General features: G+C 46.3%; 1 protein-coding gene across 1 annotated transcript in view; it reads left to right on the plus strand.

The window, feature by feature from the left end:
- The window catches only part of LMF1 (lipase maturation factor 1), a 641,107-nt gene that overhangs the window by 499,398 nt on the left and 128,794 nt on the right, over positions 1–12,915 (plus strand). The gene's annotated exons all lie outside the window — the stretch shown is intronic.

Raw genomic sequence — 12,915 nt, forward strand, 5'->3', positions numbered from 1 at the left:
CCACACCCGCTACCGAGCTAACCCCTTACAATATATATATATATATATATATATATAATTTCACATATGATAAAAGAAACACAATTTATGAATTTGTATTCTTACAATAAAAATGTAATATCTCTTACATTATAAGCTCTAACGATCAGGGCTCTCTGATTCCTCCTGTATTAAATTGTATTATAATTGTGCTATCTACCCTTATGTTGTAAAGTGTTGCATAAAACTGGCGCTATATAAATCCTGTATACTGTAATAGTAATAATAATATACGTATTGTGGTTTCCCTTTAAGAGTAAAATGATCTTGGGAAAAGTATACACATAAACATATACATGTACTGTGTGTGTGTGTATATATATACTGTATATACAAGTATATATATTTACACAGCCCTCCAACCATGGCAGACCAGACTGTAGGAGATCTGTGGCAGCCTCTCCTCAGTGCCGCTTCTGTTTGCCAGTAAATGCCGCTGGGAGCCTGGACAATTTGCCAAGTGGATTGGATAACAAATTTCTCCATAAATTATTAATCCACGCTCTTGCCAAAAATATTGGTGCCCTTAATATTTCCTCCTGTTTCCCATTTCATATTTTATGTATTCCTTTCCCCCCCCTGCAGTGCATTCTGGGAGCAGCCCAAGGAGATCCGTTGAAGCGTATGCATAAATTGTGTCTGAAATAAGAACTGTCAGTTTTAGCTATACCAACCAAACACATTATAACTTTTTTATTTTAGTGCAGGTTACAAATTAAATAGTATATACTCGTTGCTATAGCTTTACACTTGTGTTTGTTGGTCCTCAGCACTGAAAAACTGATAGCACTTGGTGGAGGACAGGGGTGGGTGTTCTCTCATTACTGGAATGAAACTTTGAAGACCTATAGTGTCACTAAACCCACATCAATAAAAACTTTTAGCAAATGGTGTATAACATCCTGTTCATACTCACTCGGTCACTATGGGATTTGTTTTCTGTATTCTGCAAAAAACCTGATTGATCCTGCTGTTCTCTATCTCCACCTTCTGGTGTTGGAGTTTTTGCAGCTGTGGTGGCAACTCTGCACATGCTCAGTTTTCAGTGAGTGACTATGCTGAGCATTTCCTCCCTATCACATCTGAGCAGCCCATGTGACCATTTGGCACACATGTGAGCGTATATACAGTGGTAAATGACAGTCCATTCACTCCTTCCTCCTCCATGGCCTCTGACAAGCTAAACACAATGGGGGTGGGATATTACTAGGGATAGACCGATTATCGGCAAGGCCGAAATGCACTTTCCCCGATATATCGGTATTGGCCCCGGATCTGGTCGATATTGGCAATATTTTTGTGATGTCATTCTACCTTCTTAGGTCGCCTCCCTCGCCTTGGACAGCCTCGTCTGGAGTCAGGACTAGTCTCGTGGGAGTGTATCACAGCCATACACCCACCCACAGCAGCCTAGTACCAGCCAGCCATCCACATCCACAGGCCCTGTACCAGCCAGCCACTGGCACTGTACCAGCGAGCCAGCCAGCCACCCACAGGCCCTGTACCAGCCAGCCAGCCACCCACAGGCCCTGTACCTGCCAACCACAGGCACTGTACCAGCCAGCCAGCCACCCACAGGCCCTGTATCTGCCAGCCACAGGCACTGTAACAGCCAGCCACCCACAGGCCCTGTACCAGCCAGCCACCCACAGCCCCTGTACCAGTCAGCCACCCACAGCCCCTGTGCCAGCCAGCCACCCACCATAGGGTGCCAGACAACCAGCCACCCACAGACAGGGTGCCAGACAGCCTGTCACCCACAGGCCCTGTACCAGCCAGCCACAGGCACTGTACCAGCCAGCCGCCCACAGGCCCTGTACTACCCAGCCACAGGCACTATACCAGCCAGCCACCCACAGGCCCTGCACCAGCCATCCACCCACAGCCCCTGTGCCAGCCACAAACCCACCACAGGGTGCCAGCCAGCCACCCACCACAGGGTGACAGACAGCCACCCACAGGCCCTGTACCAGCCAGCCGCAGGCACTGTACCAGCCAGCCGCCCACAGGCCCTGTGCCAGCCAGCCACCTACCACATTATGCCAGCCAGCCACCCACCACAGGGTGCCAGCCAGCCACCCACCACAGGGTGCCAGCCAGCCATCCACCACAGGGTGCCAGCCAGCCACCCACCACAGGGTGCCAGACAGCCAGCCACCCACCACAGGGTGCCAGCCAGCCACCCACCACAGGGTGCCAGACAGCCAGCCACCCACCACAGGGTGCCAGCCATTAAGCATTAAACAAAAATGAACACGTTCAGTACCAAATTTGTGTCAAAAATTGTCTTTATTTTTCAAAACTTAAAATGTACAAAATATCGGCCCATATCGGCCGATACCGATACGTTGTGACTAAAATATCGGTATCGGCCCTGAAAAAAACATACCGGTCTATCCCTAGATATTACATCTTGATTGATGGAGGGCTTCACCTCCCTCTTATTCTAAGACACAAGATGGAGGGGTGCGACACAGCCTGTGACTGGCAGAAACCCGTCCATTTTATGCCAAAAAAAAAAACATAACTTACAAATTATATTTGTATGACAATTTAAAATAGTTTATTGATATGAATTATTTATTTTTACTCTGTATTCCAAAAGGCTTTCTTTTTTTATTTTGAGCATTTGACCAGTAACAGAGGACTAGAAGCTTCTCCTGCCACTGTTTCTCCACAGGCAGGCTGGGAAAGAGCTGGGTCACATAATAGCTATATATCTCTTAGAAATGTATTTTTTTTATTAAAATAATTGCAGTGCCATCATCCATATACAGAAAAAGAAGGTATAATGTAAATAAAAAGTGTGTATTTAGTATCACTTTGCCAATTACAACCTGCTATCCCTAACCTTAAACCCTCACATCAACTTAACCTCAAACACATATCTTTTCTTTTCCAGAAGTATTAGCCACCCTGAACTGGGATCTGCTCCAAATCCACCAGGCCTGTATGCCAGTGCCAAACAGTTTGAGTTCTCAGCACCAAAACTGCTTTATGGGCACATATTCTCACAATATTAATTCCCCACTTATCATATGAAGGAGTACTACAGTGATTACTACTTGAATGGTAACTTTACCATTGACCACTAATGTATAGGTAGACCTCTCCACAACACATAAATATATGGCCCCTCCTCCACTGACCACCAGGGTAGGTGAGGCATTACACCACTGACCACCAATGTAAGGTGACATGTTGCTGACCACCGGTGTAGGGGGCATTACATTGAATGCATTGAAACTTTGAGGAACTCCAAAATAAGGTCTGCAGGAATCGACCACAAGGTTTGCTCTTGGATACGAAACTGGCTAAAAGGGCGTGTCCAAAGGGTGGTAATAAATAGCGCATACTCAGACTGGTCTGGGGTGGTAAGTGGGGTTCCCCAAGGCTCAGTCCTGGGACCAACCCTGTTCAATTTATTCATAAACAGCATTGAGCATTGGATCGGTAGTTTGATATCAGTTTTTGCAGATGACACAAAATTGGGCAGGGCAATAACTACACAACATGAGGCAGATATCTTACAGAATGACCTGAACCAAATAACAGAGTGGGCAACGACATGGCAAATGAGGTTTAATGTAGAGAAGTGTAAGGTTTTGCTCTTGGGGACTAAAACATAAAAGCAGAATACACTTTAGGGGGGGAACCTTTGGTGGAGTCAAGAATGGAGAAAGATCTGGGAGTCTTGGTAGAGGATAGACTAAGCAATAGCATGCAATGTCAAGCGGTAGCTGCCAAAGCCGGCAGAATATCAGCATGCATAAAGAAAGGGATGTATTCCAGAGATAAAACTATAATCCTACCACTTTAGAAAACTCTGGTACGACCGCATCTGGAGTATTCTGTCCAGTTCTGGTCGCCAGTCCTCAAGAGGGATGTGTTGGAGCTGGAGAGAGTCCAGAGAAGGGCAACTAAACTAATTATGGGATTGGAGAACCTTAATTATGAAGAGCGTCTACAATCACTTAATTTATTCTCCCTGGAGAAGAGACAACTGAGAGGGGACATGATAGCAATTTATAAATACCTCAATGGTGATCTCAGCATAGAAAAAAGCTATTCAGTCACAAAGATTGCATTAGGACTCGAGGACATACAATGCGATTAGAGGAGAAGCGTTTTGACCTCAGGCAATGCATGGGGTTTTTTTACTGTTAGGGCTACAAGATTGTGGAATTCTCTACCACAAGAGGTAGTTTCTGCGGGAAGTATGGTTTAGTGGTGAATTGGCGTAAGAAGAGGTCTCAAAAAAGTCTGGTCCTGGGGACCCGGGGGAAGGGGGAAGGGAAACACCAGGGGTAGGGGGACCCCCAAACAGTTAAGGGGGTAGCTGTCCACTGTAGCGGCTGCCGGCGGAAGAGACAGAAGAGATCTCTGGGGGGAGACAAGAGGGAAGACAGCGCAGCGCCTTCTAAGTGCAGCAAGACATTTATTGAAGTATGTGCAGCAGTATTACACTCACATTTAGTCGGTGAATAAGATGCAGATAGTCAAGTAATGTTGATCATCAGGAGCATCACTGGAGCTGGTCCTGGTGGTGGAGGCAGTGGATCCCAGTGAGAGCGGCAGGGGGGGTTCTTCCGTGTGTACAGGGACGGCCTCGGTGGTGTCCGCGGGCTCCCCATCAGCTGGTGGAACGCTGGCACTCGTGGGTCCTGGGATCCTGACGTCACTCCTGGCAGTGATGCGGGATGCTACAGCGAAGCGTTATCGGAGCATGCGCTCCTTCTTCAGGCCGTCTGAAGAACAATAAAAATGACAAAAATCTTTCCCTTAGTTAGTAAACGCAATAAATTTTGCGCAAACCAATCAAAATACGTTTTTTGTGATTTTTTTTACCAAACATATGTAGCATAAAACAAATTGGCCTAAAATGTTAAAAAATTTTGATTTTTACATTTTTTTGGGGAATTTCATATAAAAAAATGTGAAAAATAACGGAAAATTTATATCAATACTTACCGTAATTTTCCTTTCCTGATAGAACTCCATGGCAGCACACGTATGGGTAGGCTCCGCCTCCTCTCCTACCCTATAGGACCCCACTCCCATAAATTTTTGCTCCAAGCCAGGAGCCGTGTTCCATATATAGACTACTCCAGCAGATGGGAGGGAACTCCTGCTGCCATGGAGTTCTATCAGGAAAGGAAAATTACGGTAAGTATTGATATAAATTTTCCGTTTTCCTGACAGACTCCATGGCAGCACACGTATGGGAAATAACTAGCCATACACACCCGGGTGGGCAACTGCTGGTCAAACAGAAATAGGTTTAATTTGCACCGTCAACAGACAAAATCTTTAAACCAAAATCAACTGAGGATAAAGAAGCAGGTTCAACACAATAGTGTGACATGAAAGTGTTAATTGAGGACCATGAGGCCGCTCTGCAAATGACATCTGGTGCAACATGAAGGGAAGCCGCCCAAGACGTAGAAATCCCTCTGGTGGAATGAGCCGTCACCACTTCCGGAGGAGCCAGTCCCTTGGCTCTATATGCCCACTGGATGGTCTGAACTATCCAGCTAGAAATTGTTCTGGAAGAAGCCCTCTTGCCTCTGTTCTTTCCATAAAAGAGAACAAATAGATAGTCTGACTTGCGAAAGGAAGCTGTGAACTTCAAGTATGTTTGAAGGACTTCGCCCACATCCAACGGATGTGTACTCTGGTCATCTTGAGACTTGAATGTAGGTAACACAATCTCTTGGTTGACATGAAAAACTGAATTTACCTTCGGATTGGACCCTAGCATAGGGACCAGGACAACCCGATCAGGAAAAAATGTCAGAAAAGGTTCTTTGCAACCTAGATCACTAATTTCAGAGACACGTTTAGCCGATGTGATGGCTACTAAAAAGGCCGTCTTCATAGACAGATTCTTAAGGAAGAAGGAATCTCCATGTTCCAAAACTGTTGTTGAGAGAAACTCAAGGACTAGTGGAAGGTCCCATTTGGGGAACCTGGGTTTCCTGGGAGGTCTCATTCTTGACGCACCTCTGAAAAACTGCCGGACCAGAGGATGTTTTGCCCATGAGGTCCCCGTGAAGGCAGAGATTGCTGAGATCTGTACTCTGAGAGAGCCAACAGCCAGAGATAGGTCTAAGCCTGTCTGGAGGAACCCCAGAATGTGATGGATCTTAGGATTAGTGATGAAATCGGACTCATTAGACATGTAATCCTCAAACTTAGACCAGATCCTCTCGTAGACTTTGTTGGTGCCCGGTCTCCTGGCACTCATCATTGTGGACATTGCCGCACTTGGACAGCCAAGAGCTTTTAGTCTTTCCCTCTCAAGGACCATGCCATGAGATGTAACTGCGCTGGGCATGGATGCAGCACTGGACCCTGAGATAGAAGGTCCGACCTGAATGGCAGGGGAACAGGATCCCGAAAGCTCAGTTGGAGCAGCAGAGGAAACCAGGGCCTCCTTGGCCAAAACGGAAGAATTGCTATGATTTCTACCCTCTCTCTCCTGAGTCTCTGCAGGAACTTGAATATCACTGGGACCGGGGGAAAAGCATATGCTTTGTGGAACTTCCAGTGGTCCGTCAGAGCATCTACCCCGTAGGCTTGGGGGTAACGCCATCTCGAGTAGAATTTCGTCAGTTTGGCATTGTTTGGAGAGGCAAACAGGTCTACTTCCGGAAGAATCCCCAGAGAGATGACCCACTTGAAGGTTTCTGGATGAAGAGACCATTCGTTGTTGTCTAGATTGGTTCTTGACAGAAAATCTGCCTGAACGTTCTGGACTCCTGGAAGATAAGCAGCTGATAGATTGGCAAGATTCCGTTGGGCCCATGCCATGATCGGTTTCACTTCTTCCAGAAGGGAGGAACTGCGGGTGCCCCCTTGCCTCTTGATATATGCGACTGCCGTCGTATTGTCTAGCCGTAGAAGGACCGAGGACCCTTTCACCAAGTGACGGAAAGCCATGATGGCACGAAAAGCTGCCCGAAGCTCCAGGACATTTGAGACCAACCCGAGGGTGGGAAAGTCCCACCTGCCCTGGGCCACCTCTGACAGGCAGTGCGCACCCCAGCCCGTCTGGCTGGCATCCGATGTCACAACGATCCAAGGAACGGGAACGATCGAATGACAATTCAGGAGATTTTCCCGTTGTAGCCACCAAGACAGACTCGTCCTCATAGAGGATGTTATCCGTACAGGAGTGTCTGGATTCCCAGAGCTCCATTGGCGGAGGAAACCGATTTGAAAGGGCCTCATCCTCCACTGTGCCCACTTGACCATGGGGGCCGTGGAGACCATGGTCCCTATTATTTTCAGACACTGTGATGCCCGAAGATAAGGAGTTGACATTGCCGGTTGTATTCTGCTGCGGATCACCGGAATCTTCTCCACTGGAAGAGAGATGGTGCCTCTGGAGGTGTTGAAGAGTGCCCCCAGGAAGATCAAGGATTTTGACGGATCCAGATGGCTTTTCTCCAGATTCAGGAGCCACCCGAATTCTTGAAGGGTGGAGATTACCTGAGATCTGTGTTGCAGAATCTGTGCTTGGTCTTGAGAAAGAAGAAGCAGATCGTCTAAGTAGTGAAACAGTCGGATCCCTTTCGATCTGATCAGAGCTACAATAGCCAGTAAGACCTTTGAAAAGACTCGAGGTGAGGTGGTAAGCCCGAAAGGGAGACAGGTAAACTGGAGATGCACTTGACCCACGGCAAAGCGAAGAAACTTTTGTAGCTCTGCTGCCACTGGGACATGGAAATAGGCATCTTTTAGATCTATGGAGATCATCCAATCTTCTGGTTGCACCACTTGGCGGATAGTGAAGAGTGTCTCCATCCTGAACCTCTCTTTCTTTATGAAAGAGTTCAGATGAGTCAGGTCTATGACCGGTCTCCAAGAACCGTTTTTCTTTAGCACCATGAATAGAGGTGAATAAAGGCCTTGAAACCTTTCTTCGGCCGGAACTGGGATGACAGCACCTTGAGAGATCAGGGAATCTACGTATGACAGAAGAATTGACTTCTTTTCTTCTACGCGAGGTAGAGCCGCAGGGATGAACCGCAGAATTGGAGTTTCTTTGAAAGACCAAACGTGACCATGAGACACAGTCTTGACGGTCCACTGGTCCGTAATCGAGGCTGCCCAAACGTGCGCAAACTGACGTAGACGAGCGCCTACTCGCAACGCTTGAGCAGGCCTGATATCAAAAAGACTTTGTGGTCTCCCGACCACTAGAAGGTGTTCCCTTGTTGAACTTCTGACCTGTAGGTTGAGATCTTTTCCAATTCTTTCTGAACTCACGTCCAGGCCTGTAAGATCGAGCTTCTCTGGATCGATCCGAACTTGGTTTGTGCTGAAATCTTCTGTGGTCAAACAAACGGCGATCCTGAGGGAGGAAACCTGATTTACCACCAGTGGCACGGGTAATGGCACTGTCCAGCTTGTTGCCAAAAAGGGACGCACCCTCAAACGGAATCCTGCACCAGGCTTGTTTGGAAGCAGGATCGGCCAGCCAGGGACGTAACCATAAAGCACGTTTGGCCGTGACAGAAGAGAGCATGACCCGCGCCACCAGGCGAATGATATCAATGGAAGCCTCTCCCAAAAAGGCCGTTGCTAACCTTAGTTCATACACAGCCGAGCTTCTGGCTGCTTCTTCTGAGACACCTTTCAGTGTGGTCTCCACGTTATCTACCCAAGCCTCCATAGCTTTGGATGTGGCTGCAAGGGCTAGGGCTGGCTTGCAGGTCATACCAGCTAACAGATAGATCTTTTTGAGATCCGTATCAATTCGTCTATCCAGACCATCTTTAAATGAGACGGAATCTTCCAAAGGTAGGGTAACGTGTTTGACTAGCCTCATCAAGGCTGCGTCTATTGTAGGTGCAGAATCAAGATGCTTCACTTTGTCGGTCTTAAAAGGATATAACCTGGAAAATTTGGACGATAAGGAATTCTTTCTTTCAACTCCATGCCATTCGTCTGTAATGATTTCCCCCAGCTCATTCAGAAAAGGGAAATGATCCCGTTCTTTCTTGAGATGTTTAAAGTATTTCTTCTGTTTTGCTGGGGAGTCTGCTGGCTCTTCCCATTTTAACGCCTCTTTTACCGCTCTTACTAGCGGAGAGATCATGGCAAAATCAAAACCTGAACTTTGGTCTTCTAGGTCATCCTCACTTTCAGAGGAATCCGAGAAGCGACTCGGCTGGGAAGTGCCTGGCTCTACGTCTTCCCTCTGAGGGAGAACTGGAGTATCAGTTGTATGCCCAGACAGCCGGTTGGAATCCCAATCCCTTAAGGATTCTTGCACGATCCGCCTGACCAGGGTTTCCACTGGTGGATCTGGGACTTGTTTTTCCTTGATTGCCCGAGAATAGCAGGCATCACACAAGGATCTATCCTCAGGGACTACAGCCCTACAACCCCAGCAAGATTTGTGTGCGGGGCGGTCAGCATGTCGGGAAGACCGGCTTGGACAATCATCATGGCGCCTAGACCTAGATCTGAATCTATGGTGCCTGGATTTGGATGATGCATGGTGATGGCCTGAAGGTGATCTATCCTTTGATCCCGATGCAGGACGTTGGTCAGACCTAAAAGGGCTGAAAACAAAGGAAAGAAAAGCTCAGGCTACAGTAAGCCAGCTGGCAGACAAGCGAGAGTTAAAAGCTAAAGCTCACCTGTTGCGCAGGGACTGGCCACCGGGGGGCGGTGAGGCATCCATTGCAAATCACAGCGAGATAACCTGCAATAGGAAGGATGTAAGAACTCAATCTTACCTTCCCATAGCCGCCTTTCCCCTCCCCCATTCAAGCAGGACTGACCCAGCACAGGACTTACCAAACACAGGCAGAGACACAGCGTGGGGAGGCCGCCGCAAAAGCCCACAGACATCCCAAGAATGACAGCTCCATCAGCTGTTTAAATTTCCCGGGAGCCGTAAAGCCACGCCCCCCCCGACGCCACCGCGTCATGGAGGACCGGAAGAGGCGTGCGCACAAGCGCAGACCACTTAGGAACCAAGCCTCGCAATGAACACCCAACTGGGAATCAGGAGGCAGGGGGAGGAGCCGAGAGCGACGGCCTGGAACGCAGGAGCGCTCCAGCCGCCATACTAACCAGGAAGCAAAACGATATAAAGTATAAAGTAAGCAATACATTACCACCAATACCGACAGAAGGACCTGGAACGCTCCTCAACCGGAGACTAGCGTGTGCGTCAGGGCATAAGGGCCTCCCGCTAGTAGCAAGGACGTTTGGCCAAGCGATGCAGCCCACCTCTCATTCAGGATTTATGGCATCTTCCGGCATCATTTCAAATTGCCCGGGTCCACCCAGTAGTACTGAGATTGCTGGACTAAGGTAGAAAAGCATCATCCAGGAAAGTCACACGCCACCAGGTATGTAAGAAAACGCATCCTATAAGGTAAGACTTCTCTTGCGGAAGGAGGACAAAAAAGGAACACGGCTCCTGGCTTGGAGCAAAAATTTATGGGAGTGGGGTCCTATAGGGTAGGAGAGGAGGCGGAGCCTACCCATACGTGTGCTGCCATGGAGTCTGTCAGGAAATTGTTATTTTTGCAAAATTGTCGCTCTTTTTTTGTTTATAGCGCAAAAAGTAAAAATCACACAGGTGATCTAATACCACCAAAAGAAAGCTCCGATGTCCGCCGGGCACTCGCGATCTTCCGTTATACCCGAAGAAAGGCAGGCGGCTAATGTAAACAAAGCCGCCTTTCATTCTTTCCTGTGTAAGAATGGAGATCAAACGGTTCTGCTATGTAGGACCGTTGATCTCTGTTCTTACACTAGTAGCCACAGCCAATCACAGTTAGAAACACGCCCCTAGGGACACACTTAACCCCTCCCTCTCCAATAAAGTTAACTCCTTCACTGCCAGTGTCGTTTTTACAGTAACAGTGCATATGTATAGCACTGATTACTGCAGTAATGTCACTGGTAACCCCAAAAATGTCAGTCAAGGGTCTGATCTGTCCGCCGCAATGTCGCAGTCCCGCAAAAAAAATCGCAGATCGCCGCCATTACTCGTTAAAAAAAAAACAACAAAAATGACAAAAATCTTTCCCTTAGTTAGTAAACGCGATAACTTTTGCGCAAACCAATCAAAATACGCTTTTTGCTATTTTTTTTTTTACCAAACATAGGTAGCATAAAACAAATTGGCCTAAAATGTTAAAAAATTTTGATTTTTACATTTTTTTGGGGGAGAATTTCATATAAAAAAATGTAAAAAAAAAAATTCTCTCATTTACTCAGGCTATACCCAATATTTCATATATACTATATACTATATACTATACAATATGTATTATTGATTATATTTTTTATGCAATATACTACATCACAGTACATGATCATATATGTATATATATACTCTTTATTTATGATGTTACATCAAATCATAGGACCACATACTCATTAATCATCCCATTAACATTATACAACACATATCATTACATACAACCTATTTTCTTTTTCTCCGTATCTCATTCTGTAGTAGCACTATGGTGTATTTCTAATTATTTCTCTATCCCAATGCCACTAACAACATTATTTACATACATATTTTTTTGATAGACATCCCTCCAAGCTGCTACATATCTTCATCTTTTTACCAATACTTACTCAGCCCACACTCACCAAGTGTGCGTCTCGCTCTGCCTGTCCCACCGACTTTGTGTGCCCTCAGCTCCCGGTGAGACTTCATGGGGTCATACCCACTCTCCCCTCCAAATACTATCTGAGCCTTATACAAGCATGGGTATGTATGGGGGTTTGCCCCCCCCCCCCCTTTTCCCTCTCCCCTCTCTCCAACACATATTATCAGCATTGTGCCAATTTCCTTATATGTTTCCTTTTAGATTATGTTCATCTGCTCCTGATGAGTGGCGAGTCGGGCCACGAAACGCTTAGAGCCTATGATGTTCTTAATCCTATTACTATATCATTACTACTTGGAATTCTTATTTGTGATACTATGTATACTCCTCAATACTCCATCATATATGGAATCCCACTCTGTTAAACTCTATGCAATTGGACCATGGGACTATTTATTTGTTTTTTATTATCTAGCAATTTTTTGTAAAATATTGTATATGTCATTTGAACTATATGTACCAATAAACATGCCGTCTGTTCTCTGCCAGCCTGGTCACGCCTCTCACTCAAAGTCCCAACCTCCCCTTTCCTTAACAATTGAACCGGGATGGAGTCGCACAGCACTCCCACTGTGCGCCTCATTCAAAGTGCCAAACCTCTCCTCCTATGTATAAAAAAATGTGAGAAATATTGTTATTTTTTCAAAATTGACGCACTTTTTTTATTTATAGCGCATGATCAAAAAATCGCACAGGTGATCAAATACCACCAAAATTAAGCTCTGTTTGTGGGGAAAAAAAGGACGTCAAATTAGTTTAGGTACAGCGTCGCACGACTGCGCAATTGTCCGTTAAATTCACGCAGTGCCGAATCGCAAAATAGGCCCTGGTCAGGAAGGGGGTAAAATCTTCCTGGGCTTAAGTGGTTAAAGTCATATCTGGACCTTTTAGCAGTGGTGTTGCGCTTCAATTCAAAATTTTTCTAGTTTATACTATAAGCCAACGAAATGGTAGAGATCATTTGGGGTGTAGAGGTCACCTGCCCAGAACCAGATAACCGAAAACAGCATCATTATATTAACATAAAATAATAAGAAAATCCCACAGGCCCAATGTTATTTTTCTACTTTCCTCCATTTTACCAATGTTAGGGGGCACGTCTCCCTCATCACCATTGTAAGGAGGACCCTTCTCTACCAACCACCAATCTACACCTCACCACTTACCATTGTTGTAAATGGGCATTACACTGACCACCAGTGTAAGGGCAATTGATCATTGA

The sequence above is a fragment of the Pelophylax lessonae genome, assembly GCF_965119305.1.
Source record: "Pelophylax lessonae genome assembly, chromosome: 6".
In the NCBI taxonomy this organism is placed as follows: domain Eukaryota; kingdom Metazoa; phylum Chordata; class Amphibia; order Anura; family Ranidae; genus Pelophylax; species Pelophylax lessonae.